The sequence below is a fragment of the Helianthus annuus genome, chromosome 17 (genome assembly GCF_002127325.2).
Source record: "Helianthus annuus cultivar XRQ/B chromosome 17, HanXRQr2.0-SUNRISE, whole genome shotgun sequence".
Classification (NCBI taxonomy): Eukaryota; Viridiplantae; Streptophyta; class Magnoliopsida; order Asterales; family Asteraceae; genus Helianthus; species Helianthus annuus.
Window position 1 is genome coordinate 144,976,291 of NC_035449.2, and position 18,778 is coordinate 144,995,068.

The window sequence follows — 18,778 nt, forward strand, 5'->3', positions numbered from 1 at the left end:
CAAGAGCCGATGTCAAAGATTTGCATTGTCGTAATAATATTGTACATGGTTAATATAACTAACGCATTAACTATTTATTAACATAGTTTCAACAAATTAGAAAGAAAGAGTGTTTTAAAGCTCAAGTTATAATATATTCAGTCAAATTAACAAAACCCCATGTCAAAGAAAATAATAACACATAACAAAAGTATATCCGATCAAATGTAAAACCCGTTAACAACGAACACATCAATGTTAAATATCAAAAACCAACCCATATCAGTGTAGCACAATGGTAAATATTAAAAATGTTCTTCAGGCATTTCATCGAACAACACGTATGAACATTCCTAGTCACAAGATTTACCAAAACCCTCTGTCCCCATCGCATTCATGTCACTTTAAAAAACCCTAATCTGAACAAAAAAAAATGATGGAGAAGATAATTGACCAAAAAATGGGAACACACCATACAATAATTGACATACCTTGATTTCATGAGCCAAGAGAGCGATGGCCTTCAAATCGACAACTTTGATGGTGTGATGACATCAGTGCTTCAACTTTCAGAGAGGTAACTGTTCCATATAAGCAGCATGCTGAAATGCAATAGAAGTCATGAGAAAAAATGATGACCATAAAAATTAACCTATCATCACCCGCGTTCCCAAGCTTGAATCAGTCGATTGTTTGTTGTAGAAATCTTGGAATAACAGTTCAATGAACAGCAAACACAAAGTTAGAAATCAGATACTATATGCGATTTAAAAGAAACTGAACCCTATACCTCAATATGAACTCGTAAAGAAATAAAATACAATCCAGGTTTGTATCTATACAATAAATATCAAGAATTGGATTTTTGAAAGATAAGACAAATAAATTATTCTAATCTATAACATCATATTAGTAATCCACAAAACAATAATATGAGACACATAATTCACTCAAAATCAAACCTTGACTTTGTTTACCAAGACTTAATAGTTACAGCATGTTCACGTAATTGCCATGAAATTGATGCCCTAATATCATTCTTCACAAATTGAATAAATGAAAAAACATAAATTAACACTAATTTCAGAACCATAATTCCAGAAGGTGTGCAAGCTTGTCCAGCAATATCAATTACAAATCAGGCCACAAAAGTTACACGTGCCCTATTTTGAATCAACAAATTTGCTGCATCACAAAAGCCTAATAGGAACCACAAGAACCCTAAAGAAAACAAACAAAGAAGTTCAACTACCTATTGTAAAATTAGAAACTGAATACCTATTGTATCGAAAATTAGGGTTTTCGATAACAGAACTAAATTAAAATAGCAGACGAAAACATAATCAAATAAGAAGAATACATGGTTAATAAAAACGGGATAAACTCAATTCAGATTGAGCACAGGGTTAATCAAATCGGGATAAACTCAAAGATGGTTGAACACATGGTAAATCAAATCGGGATAAACTCAAACGGGTTGAACACATGGTTAATCAAATTGAATACCCGAATCATAATCACGTCTTCAATGATTTAGTATAATCAGGAAAAAGATGAAATTGATTTTTTTTCTTGAATCTGGGTTTTCGAAAAACCCTAATTGATAAAGAAAGCATACATATTAGAGATGAAAAATCACGAATACAAAAGGGGCAGATCTGACCTTCTTGTTTGCGATAAAGATATTGAAGATGAAAGCTGTAGAAGATGAATCGTCAAAGTGCAAGGATTGTCTTAGATTTAGGGTTTGTGATATGTAATAAGATTGAAAAGAAAGAGTTTAAACAGAATGGAAAGTCTGGTGAATTTATTGATGATGAAACGTATCAATCACTCTTTGATAAAAAAGAGCGGACAAATGAGATAAACGAGAATAGAGGTTTGGCGCTCAAAGAGAATTCTCTACACAAAGAGAGTGTCCACATCATCAAAATGATTGGCTAAAAATAGGCCTTGTGGCCAATTCATTTAGTATAATAGATAGATATTTGTTTTTGATTTGTTTTTCAATTTTTCAACTAATTCACTCATATCCTTTTTTTATGACGAATTTTTATTCTTGTTATTTATGAGAGTTGAACTTAAAACCTCCAAACCTAGTTGTTTCTAAAAGTCTTACGTTTCTAGTGGTCCACCAACCCCATTGGTTAATTCACTCATACGATACAACCCATAAATGAATTTCATTCTTTTGTGGCAAATTAGATTTAAATAATCCCAACTCAGTTATTTGCCGATGATAATCCAAACTGCTCCACTTTTGGCCGATAATAGTCTACGTTAAAAATAGATTAACGGAGTTAAGTTTTTTTCCCAATTACAAACCTATGTTTTAGGACTTTTGATTAGAATGAGGATACGAGTTGATTGATGTAAAATTTACCTCGTACTGCCCCAAACGATGAAAACGGTGCTTCAATTCGGGTGTTAAACTTCCAATTAACAAAAATCAAGCCCTTTGGAGCACCGTTTCGAGGTAAGTTTGACATAAATCGACTCGTATCCTCGTTCTGATCAAAATCTCTGAAACATCGGTTTGTAATTCGGAAAAAAACTTAACTCCGTTAAGCTATTTTTAACGGCGAACTATTATCGGCCAAACGTGGATTAGTTCGAATTATTATCGGCAATAACTAAATTGAGATTATTATCGATCAAATTGAGAAAGTTATGATTATTTAAATCCAATTTGCCTTCCTTTCTATATTGATCGGATCATAAATGCATTTCATTCTTTGTATATTGATCGGATAAGACTTGTGACAAACATACACAATAGACAGTGAATGCTTATTGTTTAGTAGGATTAGAATAAGACAGATGTTGATAAATCTTAGTCTAATATGCGATTATAGAACTATATTTTATTCCCATACTCCATTATTACCTTAATTTTTATTTACTTTTATTATCCAAGGAATTAAAAATATGAAAACTAAAAAAACAATAGATTAGTAGATTTCTCTATTACGAAAAGACAAAGGAAATAAAAAAAATAGATTAGTAGATTTCTTTATTACGAAAAGACAAAGGAAATAAAAAAGAAAAAAGTTTATGATTATGGTTTGGGTAAACAGGTATAGGTTGGGCGCCACTTAATACAATATCCGCGAATTTCTTTGAAGCTAATTTTTTTATCTGTCAGATTCAGATTTGGGTTCTGGTTTGATTGTCAACCCTGATAATGTTAAGTCATTGGGTTCGACCAGCAATTCATTTATCATGGCGACTTTTGAAACAATTCCAACAACAGTGAAAAGAATACAAACAATCATAGCATGGAAAGATCTCTAGAAAATATTAGCAAAATAATTATCATTGACCTGAATGGGTAGCATACATTGTGTGCCAATTCCGTGGTTTGAAAGTCATTTTTTCTCCCTGGGACAAAGAATGCAATGCTCACGGGAATTGTACGCGATGAAAGTAACCAAGCCCCTCACCACACACGCTAGTATTCCTAGACAATCATGTCTTCCTAACCAATATTAGAACACAACCCACGCAACCACAAGCCCGTGAATCTTCTGGCGGGAACAACAAATGGCTTCTTTTTTCAAGTACACTGCCCAATCCGAATTGGCTCCCGCCATTCCAACCAGACCCATCACACCTAATAACCAGACTTGAAAACCTCTATGATGTCAGAACTAATCTTACAGTACAAACCCAATTCCTGAACCCATACTCAACCTATTGAATCCCCTTGTCACTTTCCTAAGAAACCTATAACTGACTCATGACGTACTAGCAATGATCACCCCACACCAGCAAACACCACATAAACCGACGCGCAAATCCTTGGAAGAATCTTATCGTCCCCGTCATGCCAAGTGAACGAGCCTAAAACTCATTGACCATCACTAAAATAGACAATAAGAGACGAAAAGGCTCACCTTTAGAATGACTTCGGTATGACTTCTTTATCCACAATACCAAAAACCCTAACCCATGGTTTATGTGAAATACATTGACGCCCATACGAACCTAGACGCCCTTCATCTGTTGAAATGTCTGAAAGATAATATGATTTTGTTTTTTAATAAAATAACCCATTTTAGTGTTGTTTGTATGCAAATCCTATCTGAATTGATTAATGTGTATTATTTAAGTGATTTTGTAACGCCCCAAAACTCGAATGTTTAATTCACTAGTATGTTTCCATGTTATATGGCATAATGTGATTTAACTAGTTTTTTTAAATAACTTAGTTAAAATATAAGTTAGATAACAAGGATTTAAGTTTGGGGCAAATGGAAAAGAATGGCAAACATGAGGGACTAAAAGTGGTGGATTGGGTTTAAGTTTATAAAACAAAACACCCGAATGTGCAATGTGTGTGTGTGTGTCGTGCACGGAGAAGGAAAGAGAAGAGAAATCACCTCTCAAGAATAAATATACAAATTCAGCCTAAATCAAGGCCAAAACTGAATGAAAAACATTGCATGAATGAAGATTTCTCATCATTTAGCCCGAATAAGCATGTGGCAAGTTGTTGAATTTAATTTGGTGATTTTGTATGAAGTAGGTTTATGATCAATCAATGAATTAGTATGGAACTAAGCATTGATATATGTTAGAATCACCATATGGGACATGAATTATGCCCACTTGTAGTAGTAAGGATGATCATATGGGTGAATCACCCATGTCTAATTCTTGTGAAATTTTGATGTATGATGTTGCATGTGATGAATTCTTGTTAGATAAATTAACAATGATATGGAAATAATTGATGGTTAGTTATGTTGATGAATGAAAGCAAGAAGTAGGAAGTAAAGCATGAAATACTTGTACATTATGCTTAGATAGTGGTATGCACACCAAGTATTTGATGAAATGCCTAGGTGAAATAAATAGATAAAATTGTATGCAAGTGATGGATGAAAATGTATAGATTGTGGATATGATGAATTTGATAGTAAACTAAACTTGAGAAATATGTTTTAGATGGAATACATGTATGAAATTTAATTGATGAGATGATTTGCTAAGAAGCACGCATTAGGGGCTTGTACTCTATGCTTGAAAGGTGTGATACACATTATGTGTTTAATTGATTGTGTAGTTGGGTCAAGAGGTGAAATTGGTTTCATTGTAAGACATGTTGATTTACTAGTAAGGATAATGTTAGGATCATGTTAAATTAGCAAATCTTGAATGATGTTGTCAATCGTAGAATCACAAGAATAGTAGAATGTGTGGGATTGCATATAAATGTCTATGTGTGTGACTAGTTGATCATGTGGTTTGATGGGTCATACAATATGAGTATGAAGTGTGTATGGTATGGTGGTTATGCTCTAATATGTCAAGATGAATGTGTGTGTCTAATTGGGAAGTTGGAATACTTGATAGTTGACTTTCTAAAAAGTCAACGAATGTGGAAATGATGTGGTTAGGTTTTCTAACATGATTGTAAGATTAGGAAGATCATGTGGGGCATGATAGATCATTATGTGTTAAAATTGATGATATGATGAATTGTATGGATTTGGAATAATGAATTGTTAATCTATGCCTTGTGGTTGTTACTTTTACAAATGAAGATCAATGTAAGATATGAGTTGGATATGATTTGATGATATGTATGATCACGTATGCTAACAAGATTTGAATGTAATGACATGTTAAGTGTAACACCACGTAAAAACGTGTCCAATTATGTATAGACACGTGTCCTAAACTCTAAATATGTGAAAGATTGAGTTTGAGGGACTAAAGTTGACAAACAAAGAAAATACGTAAGCGAAGGGACTAAAAGTGTCAACATGCCAAACTTGTGCCTCTGAATGACCATACGTGAAGAAAATATTCTTAAATTGGTGATTAATTGGATTTAAGAAGCCGTTTATGAAAATAATCGGAAGATTATAAAACTACAAGGGTTAAACGTGTCAACATGTCAATTTTGACCTCTAAGTGACCTTTTAACGAAATCGAGGCTTCGAAATATTCAAATATACTCCCAAGGATAAGTGATAAAAATTTCATGTGGTTTCGAGATCGTTAAGCATGTTTTCAAGGCTTTGGGCTATAAGTGTCAACTTGATGAAACTTGCATTCATAATGATATTTAATGAACTCGAGCCTAACGAAGTTAGTTTATTCATCCTTGAGCTTCATCAAACTAACTACAAGGGCCATATATGTCAACAATTGTCACACCCCGATTTCCACGTGTATCACCGGTGGGCCCGGTGGGGGATTACCGTGACGTAGTTGGCAACATTATAGTCAAACCACACAATATATATGAATGCACAGCGGAAGCAATAAGATAATGTATTTCAACATTTAGTGTAATATCAGTGTAGCACCATTGTTGAAATAATAATCCACAGGGGATCAAATAAAAATATCAAAAATATTGTTCAACAGACTTCAGGCATCTTAAGCTTGCGAGACTTCTAATGATGCTAAGGAGAAATCCCAGCCAATTACGCCTAGTACCTGCATTTAGTCTTTTTTGGGAAAATATGTCAGTTTACACTGGTAAATACATTCAACTGACACTTTTGTAAAATGTTTGATAAAATTGGTTTAAATGCTCAAGACACAAACTCTTTATAACTTGGGATAATTTATAATCAAATCTTGTAAAGAATTACATGTTACTATGCGTTTGGTCGCCCGAGTCGTATCGGGTTAAAGTTTAATAGACACACCACATAGTATAAAACCGTGGCGGGTAACCAACGGCTACACTTTTATAATTATAGACATAATGCCGGGTGTACGCCTACACCGGGATGTCAAGGTCGTGGCCATTCGTAAATGCTGCCAAGGATATCCGGGACATGGTCATTAAGCCCCCAAAGGCTTTAAGCCAACAAAACAGTTTTTAAATGGGTCACATTGATAATACCCAACTACTAATGAGTTGGGGTCAATTGCCCGACCAAGCGGTATTTTAGATACCGTAACCCAAGCCCGTATAACGGAAAATAAGTTAAAGTATTTACCTTTGCAAGTATAATCCTTAATTGAGTAAATCACAGATAGCTTTTACTGGTCTCCTACTCTGGAACGAAGTTTTTAAAATAACCTATTAGAATCCTAACGGGTCTTTATATTTGCCGTAGCCTAGACCGGTTAGTTTCAAAGTATAGTTACGGTTTAATCGCGTGAAAGGCGAAAACCGTGAATGGAGTGTGATTTTGACCCAACAAGTTTGAAGACTTGTTTTATTTGGGTATAATAATCATACTCTGGATTTTGGGGTTAAAACAATATGGTTTGACCCGTTTCGGCTAACTTATGTAAACTAGTTACATAAGCCGAACCGTGCGCGCTAAAGGCGCAACGGGTAACCGTAGGAGTCCTACACTGTTTTCCTAAGTCAACATGCCTTAAAGAGGTTGTGGTATCAGTAGGATACCTTTCATAATGCCCGTAACGAGTTTAAGTTGTTATTATGCCCCGTAGGGGTATTTCGGTCTTTTTAAAGATTATAAAAGAGGTTTTAGAGTTCTACAGGAAATATGAGTTTCCCAAACAGTTTATAAAGTCTAAGATACTTTATTTATTATTTAAAATCAGTAGCAACTGGAATCGGGTCAAAAGACCTTGTAGAACTCAAGTTATGGCCGAAAAGGGCATATTCGGTATTTACCGAACCGTTGCCATAACCGCAGGTTATGAGCAGGTTAAAAATAATTAAAAATCTTTAAAAATCCCCAAATATTATTTTACAACAGTGAGTAAAAGTTTTGGTGTCGAAATCCAGGTTTAGATAGGCGTTATGCTAATTGCGCTATTTAATTACTAAAGTTTCGCAATTTGCGCTATTTAGCATAACTCCTATTCTGGACCTCGGATTGACATGAAATTTTAGGGACATGCTTAGAAATTAGTAACCAAGGTCATGATCCTTTCACGTGTCCGAAATTCTCGTTTTAAATTAAAAAGGGCGTTACGGTCAACTTTTAAGCATTTAACGGAAATGTGTAAAAGACTCGGACAAACAACGAACCGGTCACAGAGGGTTATACCATCATGTAACCTGGTCCTAAGAGAGTCCTAAGGCATATCTAAATCAAAATTTAACGGGTCAGAACTGAAGTCAATGCAAAAGTCAGACTTTTGCGACTTTCGGCTCCGAACTGGGTCAAAACAACAAATGGCCGGATCAAACAAGCTTAGACTAGTTTATATACTTATTATCATGTTTTATGAGTGTTCAAAGAGGTCATATATCATCTACATTACAGATTATGCACGAAATCGCAAAACGACATTTCTGTTGACTTTTTCTAAGCACGTTTGACTCGATATTTGAACTAGTTATAGTGGGAATCAGAGGGTGCCCTTTTAGGGGTTTAATGCCCACATGATTACCATCATATAACTATCTTTGATCCGACAAATCACTGGACCATTCGTGATTTATCGCCATGTCAATCGTTAATTACGACGGATTGACTTTTAGGCTAAAACTATTGAAAAATGAAACCACAAAGGGTTAGGCAACTTACAGAAGCTTGGTGCGCGAATTAGGATGCTAGAAGAAAGCTTTGGAGCTCCAGAAGTGAGTTAGAATGCAGGTTTGAGTGTGATTTCACTTATGTGCAATGTATGCCCTTTTATAGTGGATTTCCAAGCACAAGATCATTACAACTCAACCTACAAGGGAGTATGGATGATCAGCAGGTGGCCTTTGGTGCTAGGAGGCAAGTAGAGGGCGCCCATGCATCATTTATTGCACTTTTGATCGTTCACAACTCCAAACAACAAGTCTGTCCAAAGTTTCTGCATCTGGGCGGTTCACGCGGCCCGCATTAGATTTCATGCAGCTTGTACGCGGGCCGCATGGATCTTCATGTCAGACGCGTATCCACAGATGGCTCGCGGCCCGCTTCAACTTATGTGTTTCACTCAGGCGGGCCGCCTGAGGCCTGTTTTCAAAGATTTTTAAATCTTTTGTAATGATTAACCGAATCTTTGTAATTAATAACCTGACCTTTCGGGTTTGAAGGGGTAACTTTGCAATTTGGCCCTCGGTTAATTACAATTAAGGGCCTCGTGCCATTTACCCGCACTGTCAAGTCCCCGGTTAATTTAGTTACTATCCGGAAAGCCTTAACTTTCATTGTTGACGCTTTTAACCCTTCTCGTACGAATTTGATCATAACTTTCTCGTTTTAAAACGGAACTTCGCGGAATTTATACAGTACATTCTAGTGAGCGTATTTTACTGTTACAAAGCCTCGGGTTCGTCAAAGGGCCACTCAGAGGTATAATTAAACATGTTGACACAGTTAACCCCTGCAGCTTGTAATCTCTCACTTTCTTCCGTGTTTCGCTTCCGTACGATCCATGATTTATTCGTTTGAAGGTACGAGCATCGTTTAGGGTTACTATACAATATATTTACCCTTTGTTGACATTTATAACCCTCGAATTTACATACTTTCAAGGTTTGTCAACTTTAGTCCTTTATTTAATATTTAATGCCACGTGTAAACTCATGACACGTGTTAACACATTATTGGACACAAAATTTCGAGGTGTTACATCCTCACCCCCTTAAAATAAATCTCGACCCAAGATTTACTCGAACAAATAAGGGTATTTCTCTTTCATCGTGGCTTCAACTTCCTACGTGAATTCGGGACCTCTACGGGCATCCCACTTGACCTTTATTATAGGTACATGCTTCCTTCGAAGCTTCTTCACCTGTCGATCTTCAATCGACAAAGGTTTTTCCACAAATTTTAAGCTCTCATCTATATGCACATCTGTGTGTGGGATCACCAATGATTCATCAGCGAAGCACTTCTTTAGATTGCAGATGTGGAACACATTATGAATTCCATTGAGCTCCTCCGGTAAGTTTAGCTTATAGGCAACTGACCTGACCCGTTCAATAACCTCGAAAGGTCCTATGTATCTCGGGCTTAGTTTGCCTTTCTTACCGAAACGCATCACCCCCTTCCAGGGTGATACTTTAAGTAGCACTTTTTCACCTACTTCGAAGTGAAAATCTTTACGCTTTGGATCCGCGTAACTCTTCTGCCTATCTCGGGCAGCTTTGAGACGGTCTCGAATCTGGACAATCTTGTCCGTCGTCTCGAAGACTATATCTGGTCCTGATAACTGGACATCTCCAACTTCCGCCCAACAAACAGGCGATCTACACTTTCTACCGTATAATGCCTCGAAAGGCGCAACCTTAATGCTGGTATGGTAGCTATTGTTGTAGGAGAATTCGATTAGGGGTAGGTTCTTATCCCAACTACCACCCAAATCGACAGCACATGCACGCAGCATGTCTTCCAATGTTTGAATAGTACGCTCACTCTGACCGTCTGTCTGAGGATGGTAAGCCGTACTAAAATTCAAACGTGTGCCCAAAGATTGCTGGAAACTCTTCCAGAAATGCGACGTGTATCTAGTATCCCGATCAGAGATAATAGACACAGGTATGCCATGCAAGGCTACAATCTTATCAACGTATAACTGGGCTAACATGTCGGAGCTATAAGTCTCCTTGATGGGTAAGAAATGCGCTGATTTAGTCAGCCTATCAACGATAACCCATATTGTGTCATTTCCTTTCCTTGTCTTGGGTAACTTGGTAATAAAATCCATAGTTACACATTTCCACTTCCATTCGGGAAGTTCAGGCTATTGTAGCAAGCCAGATGGCTTTTGATGCTCAGCCTTGACTTGCGCACAAGTTAAGCATTTCGCTACATAAGCGGCTACAGACTTTTTCAAGCCTATCCACCAATAATTTGCCTTTAGATCCTGATACATCTTATCAGCTCCCGGGTGAACAGAATATTTGGAACTATGGGCTTCCTGGAGGATAACATCTCGTAGTCCTCCATAAATTGGAACCCATATTCGTCCATTCAAACGTAAAATTCCGTCCTTGCTAAGAGTTAACTGCTCCTCAGTTACTCCTAACTTTTCCTTAGGGTAATTAGCTTCCAACACAGCCTCTCGCTGTGCAGCTAATATCCTTTCAATCAAATTATTCCTGACTTCAATGCTCTTGGCATTGATTCGGATGGGTTTCACCCTTTCCTTTCTACTCAGGGCATCAGCGACTACATTCGCTTTGCCGGGATGATATCTGATCTCACAATCATAATCATTTAAAGTTTCCATCCAACGGCGTTGCCTCATATTTAGCTCCTTCTGATTAAACAGATGTTGAAGGCTCTTGTGATCTGAATAGATCACGAACTTGATACCATACAGGTAATGCCTCCACAGTTTTAGTGCGAACACAACGGCACCCAGCTCCAAGTCATGGGTGGTGTAATTCTTATCGTGCACCTTTAACTGTCTTGAAGCATAGGCAATAACTTTGCCTTTTTGCATGAGCACACACCCCATGCCAGTGTGTGATGCGTCGCAGTAAACTACGAACTCCACGGTACCTTCCGGTAGTGTCAACACAGGGGCGTTGCTTAGCTTTTGCTTTAAAATATCAAAGGACTCTTGCTGCTTAGGGCCCCAAACAAATTTTTCCTTCTTCTTGGTCAAGGAAGTTAAGGGTGCAGCAATCCTTGAAAAATTTTCAATGAATCGCCTGTAGTATCCTGCTAACCCCAGGAAACTACGAATCTCAGTAGGCGTCTTTGGCTCTTGCCATTTCATGACAGCCTCTACTTTAGCGGGATCCACCTGGATACCACGCTCGCTGACAACGTGTCTAGAAATTGGACTGCTCGTAGCCAGAATTCGCACTTAGAGAATTTGGCATAGAGTTTCTCCTGATGTAGCAGCTTCAGAATACAGCGAAGGTGTTTCTCATGGTCAGCTTGGTTCTTCGAGTATATAAGAATGTCGTCGATGAAAACAATGACGAATTTATCTAAGTACGGCTTGCAGACGCAATTCATGAGATCCATGAACGCAGCCGGTGCATTAGTGAGCCCAAAAGGCATCACTAGGAACTCGTAGTGACCGTAGCGAGTCCTAAATGTTGTTTTATGTACGTCCTCATCTCTGACTTTCAGTTGATGGTAGCCTGACCTCAAGTCAATCTTTGAAAAATAACTTGCTCCTTGTAACTGATCGAACAAATCGTCGATCCTCGGCAAGGGATATCTATTCTTTATCGTGACTTTATTAAGTTCGCGATAGTCGATGCACAGACGCATCGATCCGTCCTTCTTCTTCACAAACAAGACAGGTGCTCCCTAGGGAGACGAACTAGGTTTGATGAAACCTTTAGCTAGCAGTTCATCCAGCTGGGTCCTTAACTCCTTCATTTCGGTCGGTGCTAGCCTGTAAGGCGCTCTAGCAATAGGTGCTGCTCCAGGGATGATATCAATCCTGAATTCCACTTGTCTATCTGGTGGCAACCCAGGTAGATCTTCAGGGAAAACTTCTGGATACTCCGAAATGACGGGAATGTCTTCTATCTTTGGTTTAGGCTCTTCAATGATCACCTGTGCCATGTAGATGACACAACCCTTCTTTAGACATTTTGAAGCTTTGAGCATAGTCACTTGCTCAGGCAATCCGTACTGGGTATCTCCCCGAATGGTAAGCGATTCACCAGCTGGAGTCTTTATCACAATCTGCTTTCTGTTGCAGACGATTTGGGCCTGGTTGTGAAATAACCAGTCCATACCCAATACTAGGTCAAAACCGGCCAATTTAAAGGGAAGTAGAGATAGAGGAAAAGAGTGGTTCCTAATGGATATCACACATCCATCTAACACAGTGGAGACGGTTTCAATGGTTCCATCCGCTAGCTCTACCTCGTAATTTACATTTAAGGTTTTGACAGGCATATTCAGCAATTTGCAAAATTTATGATCTACGAAAGACTTATCAGCGCCCGAATCAAAAAGTACTCTTGCAAAGATATCATTTACGAGAAAAGTACCTGTGATTACGTTGTCATCCAGCACTGCTTCTTTCGCCTCCATCCTGAAGACTCTAGCATTGTTCTTCTTGGCCTCTTCAGGCTTCTTGGTATATTTAGGGCAGTTGCTTTTAATGTGCCCCTTCTCATTGCAGTTATAGCAGGTAGCATCTTTTATTTTCTTGCAGTCCACGGTTTTGTGGTCCTTGGACTTGCACAACCCGCAAGCATACGACCTCGACTGGGTCTGCGAGTTTGACTCGAGCCTACACTTTCCAAAGTGATGTCTCTTGCAAGTCTTGCACTTGGGCTTCTCACCAGTCTGTTGCCCATCTTTCCTTGACTCCGATCCTCTCTTGTTATCACCGTTTCCACGGTGTTTCTTGCTCGACCTTCGTGAAGTTTCATCTTCACGCTTTCTCTTTTCAGCTTCTTTGTTCCTTAGCGATCTTTGTCGGACCGCATCCAGAGTAAGGGACAAAGATATATCGGCTACAGATCGAAAGGTCGCTGGCCGAGAGGCCTTCACGCTTGCCTTTATTTCGGGGGCTAACCCACCGATGAAACGAGCGATTCTTTTTGGCTCCGGGGTTACCAGGTATGGAACCAACCGAGACATCGTGTTGAAGCTCGTCAGGTAAGCTTGGCAGTCAAGGTTTGTCATCACTAATGATAGAAAATCAGATTCTATCTTTTCCACCTCATGTTGAGGGCAGTAATTCTCCTTAATGAGAGAAACGAATTCCTCCCATGTCATGCTGTATAGAACAGCCTTTCCCGAGGCCTGAACCAACGAACTCCACCAAGCCAGGGCCTCGCCCTTGAATGATTGAGACACAAATTTTACCACGTCTCTTTCCGCACAGCCGCTGATGTCCACCACGGTGTCCATCTCGTCAAGCCATGTCATGCAATCGACCGCTCCTTTCTCCCCGTTGAAGTCTCGAGGCTTGCATGATACAAAGTATTTGTAGGTGCAGCCTCTGGCGCGAGATGCGTCAGTATATACTCTTTCTTGACGGACACTGTTCTCATTGGACGAATGATTATCATCGTCCTTTTTAGGTTTGGACAGCGGTTTGCTGTGAGATTTGGTGTGGGTCTTTGGCTTGGAGTGTGGTTTGGATATGGTTCGGCTCCGAGATTCAGTATATTCCTCATATTGTCGGTCCAGAGCTGCCTTGACAGCATTATCGACAAGAGCTTTCAACTCTGCGCCCGTCAGATGAACTTGGGCGTTATCATATTCGTCTTCCTTCGTGTGGCTATTTTCTCCTCTAGAATCAGCCATGGTAACTTGTATATGTTACAGAAGATAACAAAAATTTTATTTAGGAGTTTATTATGTAATTGTCTTTTATGGCAATTCATTAACCATGGTAACAGAGACCATATCTGGTTAATTTATTACTCACTTTTATTTAGGATTTGAACATACCTATCCTAATTACAAATAATATTGTTATTGGCACAAAGCCTAGTCACGAGGACGTTATTATAATATTAGCCGAGATTACAGAGAATCAAGGTATGAAGGTTTGAACCGTAGTCCTTTTACCCTTTCTGACAGGGAGTCATAGACCACCACTGTCTTTTGTCTTATTATGACAACAATTATGGCCCATAGGCACTACATCACTAATGGATGCTTAATAATTCGGTCCGTAGGCACTACATCGCTAATGGATGTTTAACAAGTTCGGCCCGTAGGCACTACATCGCTAATGGATGTTAAATAATTGATCATCTTTATTGACGATTTAACCCATGATTTATTATATCATTAATTTGGGCTTTGAAATCCTTAGAAGGACTCTTATATAAGAATGACGCGTGCGATTTTAACGAATCACATCTGCCATGAACGTTAACATGATTACAGAGGTTAACTGGAATTCTGAATCTTTTAATCAGGTCTTACCATCTTGGCCGGGTCTAAAAGACACCTGGCTAGGTTTCACTCTTAAGATTCTTTATTTAGGCAGATTTAAATTTAAAAGGAATGATTTCGATTTATTTCATATATAGTATAACAAAATGAAATTCATAACATAACATTCCATAACTTCAAATACGATTACACGCGGCCCTAAACGGGACTTTTAAACAAGTACATACCTACGTAGAGGTTAATAACGAGACAAGTCCACGTAGGGACCAATACAAGATAAGTGTCCACGCAGGGACTAAAGGATAAGTCCACGTAGGGACTGAAATACGATAAATGTCCACGCAGGGACTTATTTAAAATAGACATTACATTAGAACATATATAAGGACTAATGGTCACGTTTCTTCTTCTTGCCCTTCAACAGGTTTGCTAGGCCCTTAAGGAATCCCCTGTTGTTCTTTCGTTCTTCCTCGAAATCTCGCTCCACACGACTTAACCGATGGAGGAGTTTCTTCTTGTTCAGGAGGAGAGAAACGTGGTTGTGGCACCGGTTGCGGAACTGGAGGTCTAGGAGGTGCTGGATACCCATGAGCTGAGTAATCCGGTATTCCTAGATTTCCAAAAGCTCCGTCGGGATAGCGGGCATTATACCTAGCCGCTATCACATATGGGTCGCGATCATAGTTGTAATTGTAATGCGCGTGCGACGACGATTCGAACGGGTTGTAAGCCGTTGGACCCGTGTATGCAGGTATTGGGTGGTCATACCCAAATGGTGGCGAAGATGGTGCAACTGGTGCAGAGTTCGCCTCCTGTACTGGACTTGAAGGTCCTTCTTCAGGTACTGACGGATAGTGACTAGCACTCGAGTGGCGAGGGGTGCTGAAATGGAATTCCCCTCCTCGGGTAGACATCCGTGCGCCTGATCTTCTACGCCTTGGCGGATCTGGAACTACTGGTTGAACCGGTGGCGGTGGCGGTGGCGTAACTGCCACGAAATGTGGATCCTCGGAGGGATCTTGTTGTTGTTGCTGCTCGTGTTGCGATGTCTGATGGGAGGGTGTGAATTACCACTCGTGCTGGTTGAACAGCGCTTGAAAACTATCTGGCCCCTGATAAGGTGTGCCGTGAAAAGGAGATCCATCAGAGATCTCAATAGGATGTGTGGGTGTACCACGAGCAGGTTCTACGGGATCTGTGTCCTCATCCATATGGTCTTCTGAGAAGTGATCCTGTGGTCCTAACGGGACAAAGCCTGCAGGTTCCTGAATGTAATCTGCTGGGTTAAATTGACCTCTGAAGTAAGGAGCGGGATCATCAAAAGCACGGTGCGATGCAGATCGCTGTAAAAAGGATGGTTGAGGGTTATCGGGATTATTTTCCGAGTCTGGTCCAAACGAATGGCGGTATGAGGGTGTTGAGCTAAGCGAGGTAGAATGTCTCGCAGGTTCAAAAAGATTTCTTCGTCTTTGTGGTTCTTCACTCCTTGTACTGGAAGGAGCTCGCGTGTTCGAAGGTCCAGCTTCGTGATCATGGTGAGTAATGATCGTTCCTCTGCCTCTTCCTCCTCTTCCTCTTCTGATTGCAGGTGGCATTTTTCCTGCTTTTAAAACTTTAAATAACAATAAACAATAAAAAGACAAACTGGAATAACAATTCGAATTTGTCCTATGTTCTTGTCTAGACTCAAGTATGTGCAATTGTGTAACTGAGATTAAACACAAAAGGCTAGTGTTTAATTCGCTCAGTGTTGGCTCCGATACCAACCTGTCACACCCCGATTTCCACGTGTATCACCAGTGGGCCCGGTGGGGGATTACCGTGACGTAGTTGGCAACTTATAGTCAAACCACACAATATATATGAATGCACAGCGGAAGCAATAAGATAATGTATTTCAACATTTAGTGTAATATTAGTGTATCACCATTGTTGAAATAATAATCCACAGGGGATCAAATAAAAATATCAAAAATATTGTTCAACAGACTTCAGGCATCTTAAGCTTGCGAGACTTCTAATGATGCTAAGGAGAAATCCCAGCCAATTACGCCCAGTACCTGCATTTAGTCTTTTTGGGGAAAATACGTCAGTTTACACTGGTAAATACATTCAACTGACACTTTTGTAAAATGTTTGATAAAATTGGTTTAAATGCTCAAGGCACAAACTCTTTATAACTTGGGATAATTTATAATCAAATCTTGTAAAGAATTACATGTTACTATGTGTTTGGTCGCCCGAGTCGTATCAGGTTAAAGTTTAATAGACACACCACATAGTATAAAACCGTGGCGGGTAACCAACGGCTACACTTTTATAATTATAGACACAATGCCGGGTGTACGCCTACACCGGGATGTCAAGGTCGTGGCCATTCGTAAATGCTGCCAAGGATATCCGGGACATGGTCATTAAGCCCCCAAAGGCTTTAAGCCAACAAAATAGTTTTTAAACAGGTCACATTGATAATACCCAACTACTAATGAGTTGGGGTCAATTGCCCGACCAAGCGGTATTTTAGATACCGTAACCGAAGCCCGTATAATGGAAAATAAGTTAAAGTATTTACCTTTGCAAGTATAATCCTTAATTGAGTAAATCACAGATAGCTTTTACTGGTCTCCTACTCTGGAACGAAGGTTTTAAAATAACCTATTAGAATCCTAACGGGTCTTTATATTTGTCGTAGCCTAGACCGGTTAGTTTCAAAGTATAGTTACGGTTTAATCGCGTGAAAGGCGAAAACTGTGAATGGAGTGTGATTTTGACCCAACAAGTTTGAAGACTTGTTTTATTTGGGTATAATAATCATACTCTGGATTTTGGGGTTAAAACAATATGGTTTGACCCGTTTCGGCTAACTTATGTAAACTAGTTACATAAGCCGAACTGTGCGCGCTAAAGGCTCAATGGGTAACCGTAGGAGTCCTACACTATTTTCCTAAGTCAACATGCCTTAAAGAGGTTGTGGTATCAGTAGGATACCTTCCATAATGCCCGTAACGAGTTTAAGTTGTTATTATGCCCCGTAGGGGTATTTCGGTCTTTTTAAAGATTATAAAAGAGGTTTTAGATTTCGACAGGAAATCTGAGTTTCCCGAACAGTTTATAAAGTCTAAAATACTTTATTTATTATTTAAAATCAGTAGCAACTGGAATCGGGTCAAAAGACCTTGTAGAACTCAAGTTATGGCCGAAAAGGGCATATTCGGTATTTACCGAACCGTTGCCATAACCGCAGGTTATGAGCAGGTTAAAAATAATTAAAAATCTTTAAAAATCCCAAAATATTATTTTACAACACTGAGTAAAAGTTTTGGTGTCGAAATCCGGGTTTAGATAGGCGTTATGCTAATTGCGCTATTTAATTACTAAAGTTTCGCAATTTGCGCTATTTAGCATAACTCCTATTCTGGACCTCGGATTGACATGAAATTTTAGGGACATGCTTAGAAATCAGTAACCAAGGTCATGATCCTTTCACGTATCCGAAATTCTCGTTTTAAATTAAAAAGGGCGTTACGGTCAACTTTTAAGCATTTAACGGAAATGTGTAAAAGACTTGGACAAATAACGAACCGGTCACAGAGGGTTATACCATCATGTAACCTGGTCCTAAGAGAGTCCTAAGGCATATCTAAATCAAACTTTAATGGGTCAGAACTGAAGTCAATGCAAAAGTCAAACTTTTGCGACTTTCGGCTCCGAACCGGGTCAAAACAACAAATGGCCGGATCAAACAAGCTTAGACTAGTTTATATACTTATTATCATGTTTTATGAGTGTTCAAACAGGTCATATATCATCTACATTACAGATTATGCAAGAAACCGCAAAACGACATTTCTGTTGACTTTTTCTAAGCACGTTTGACTCGATATTTGAACTAGTTAGAGTGGGAATCAGAGGGTGCCCTTTTAGGGGTTTAATGCCCACATGATTACCATCATATAACTATCTTTAATCCGACAAATCACTGGACCATTCGTGATTTATCGCCAAGTCAATCGTTAATTACGACGGATTGACTTTTAGGCTAAAACTATTGAAAAATGAAACCACAAAGGGTTAGG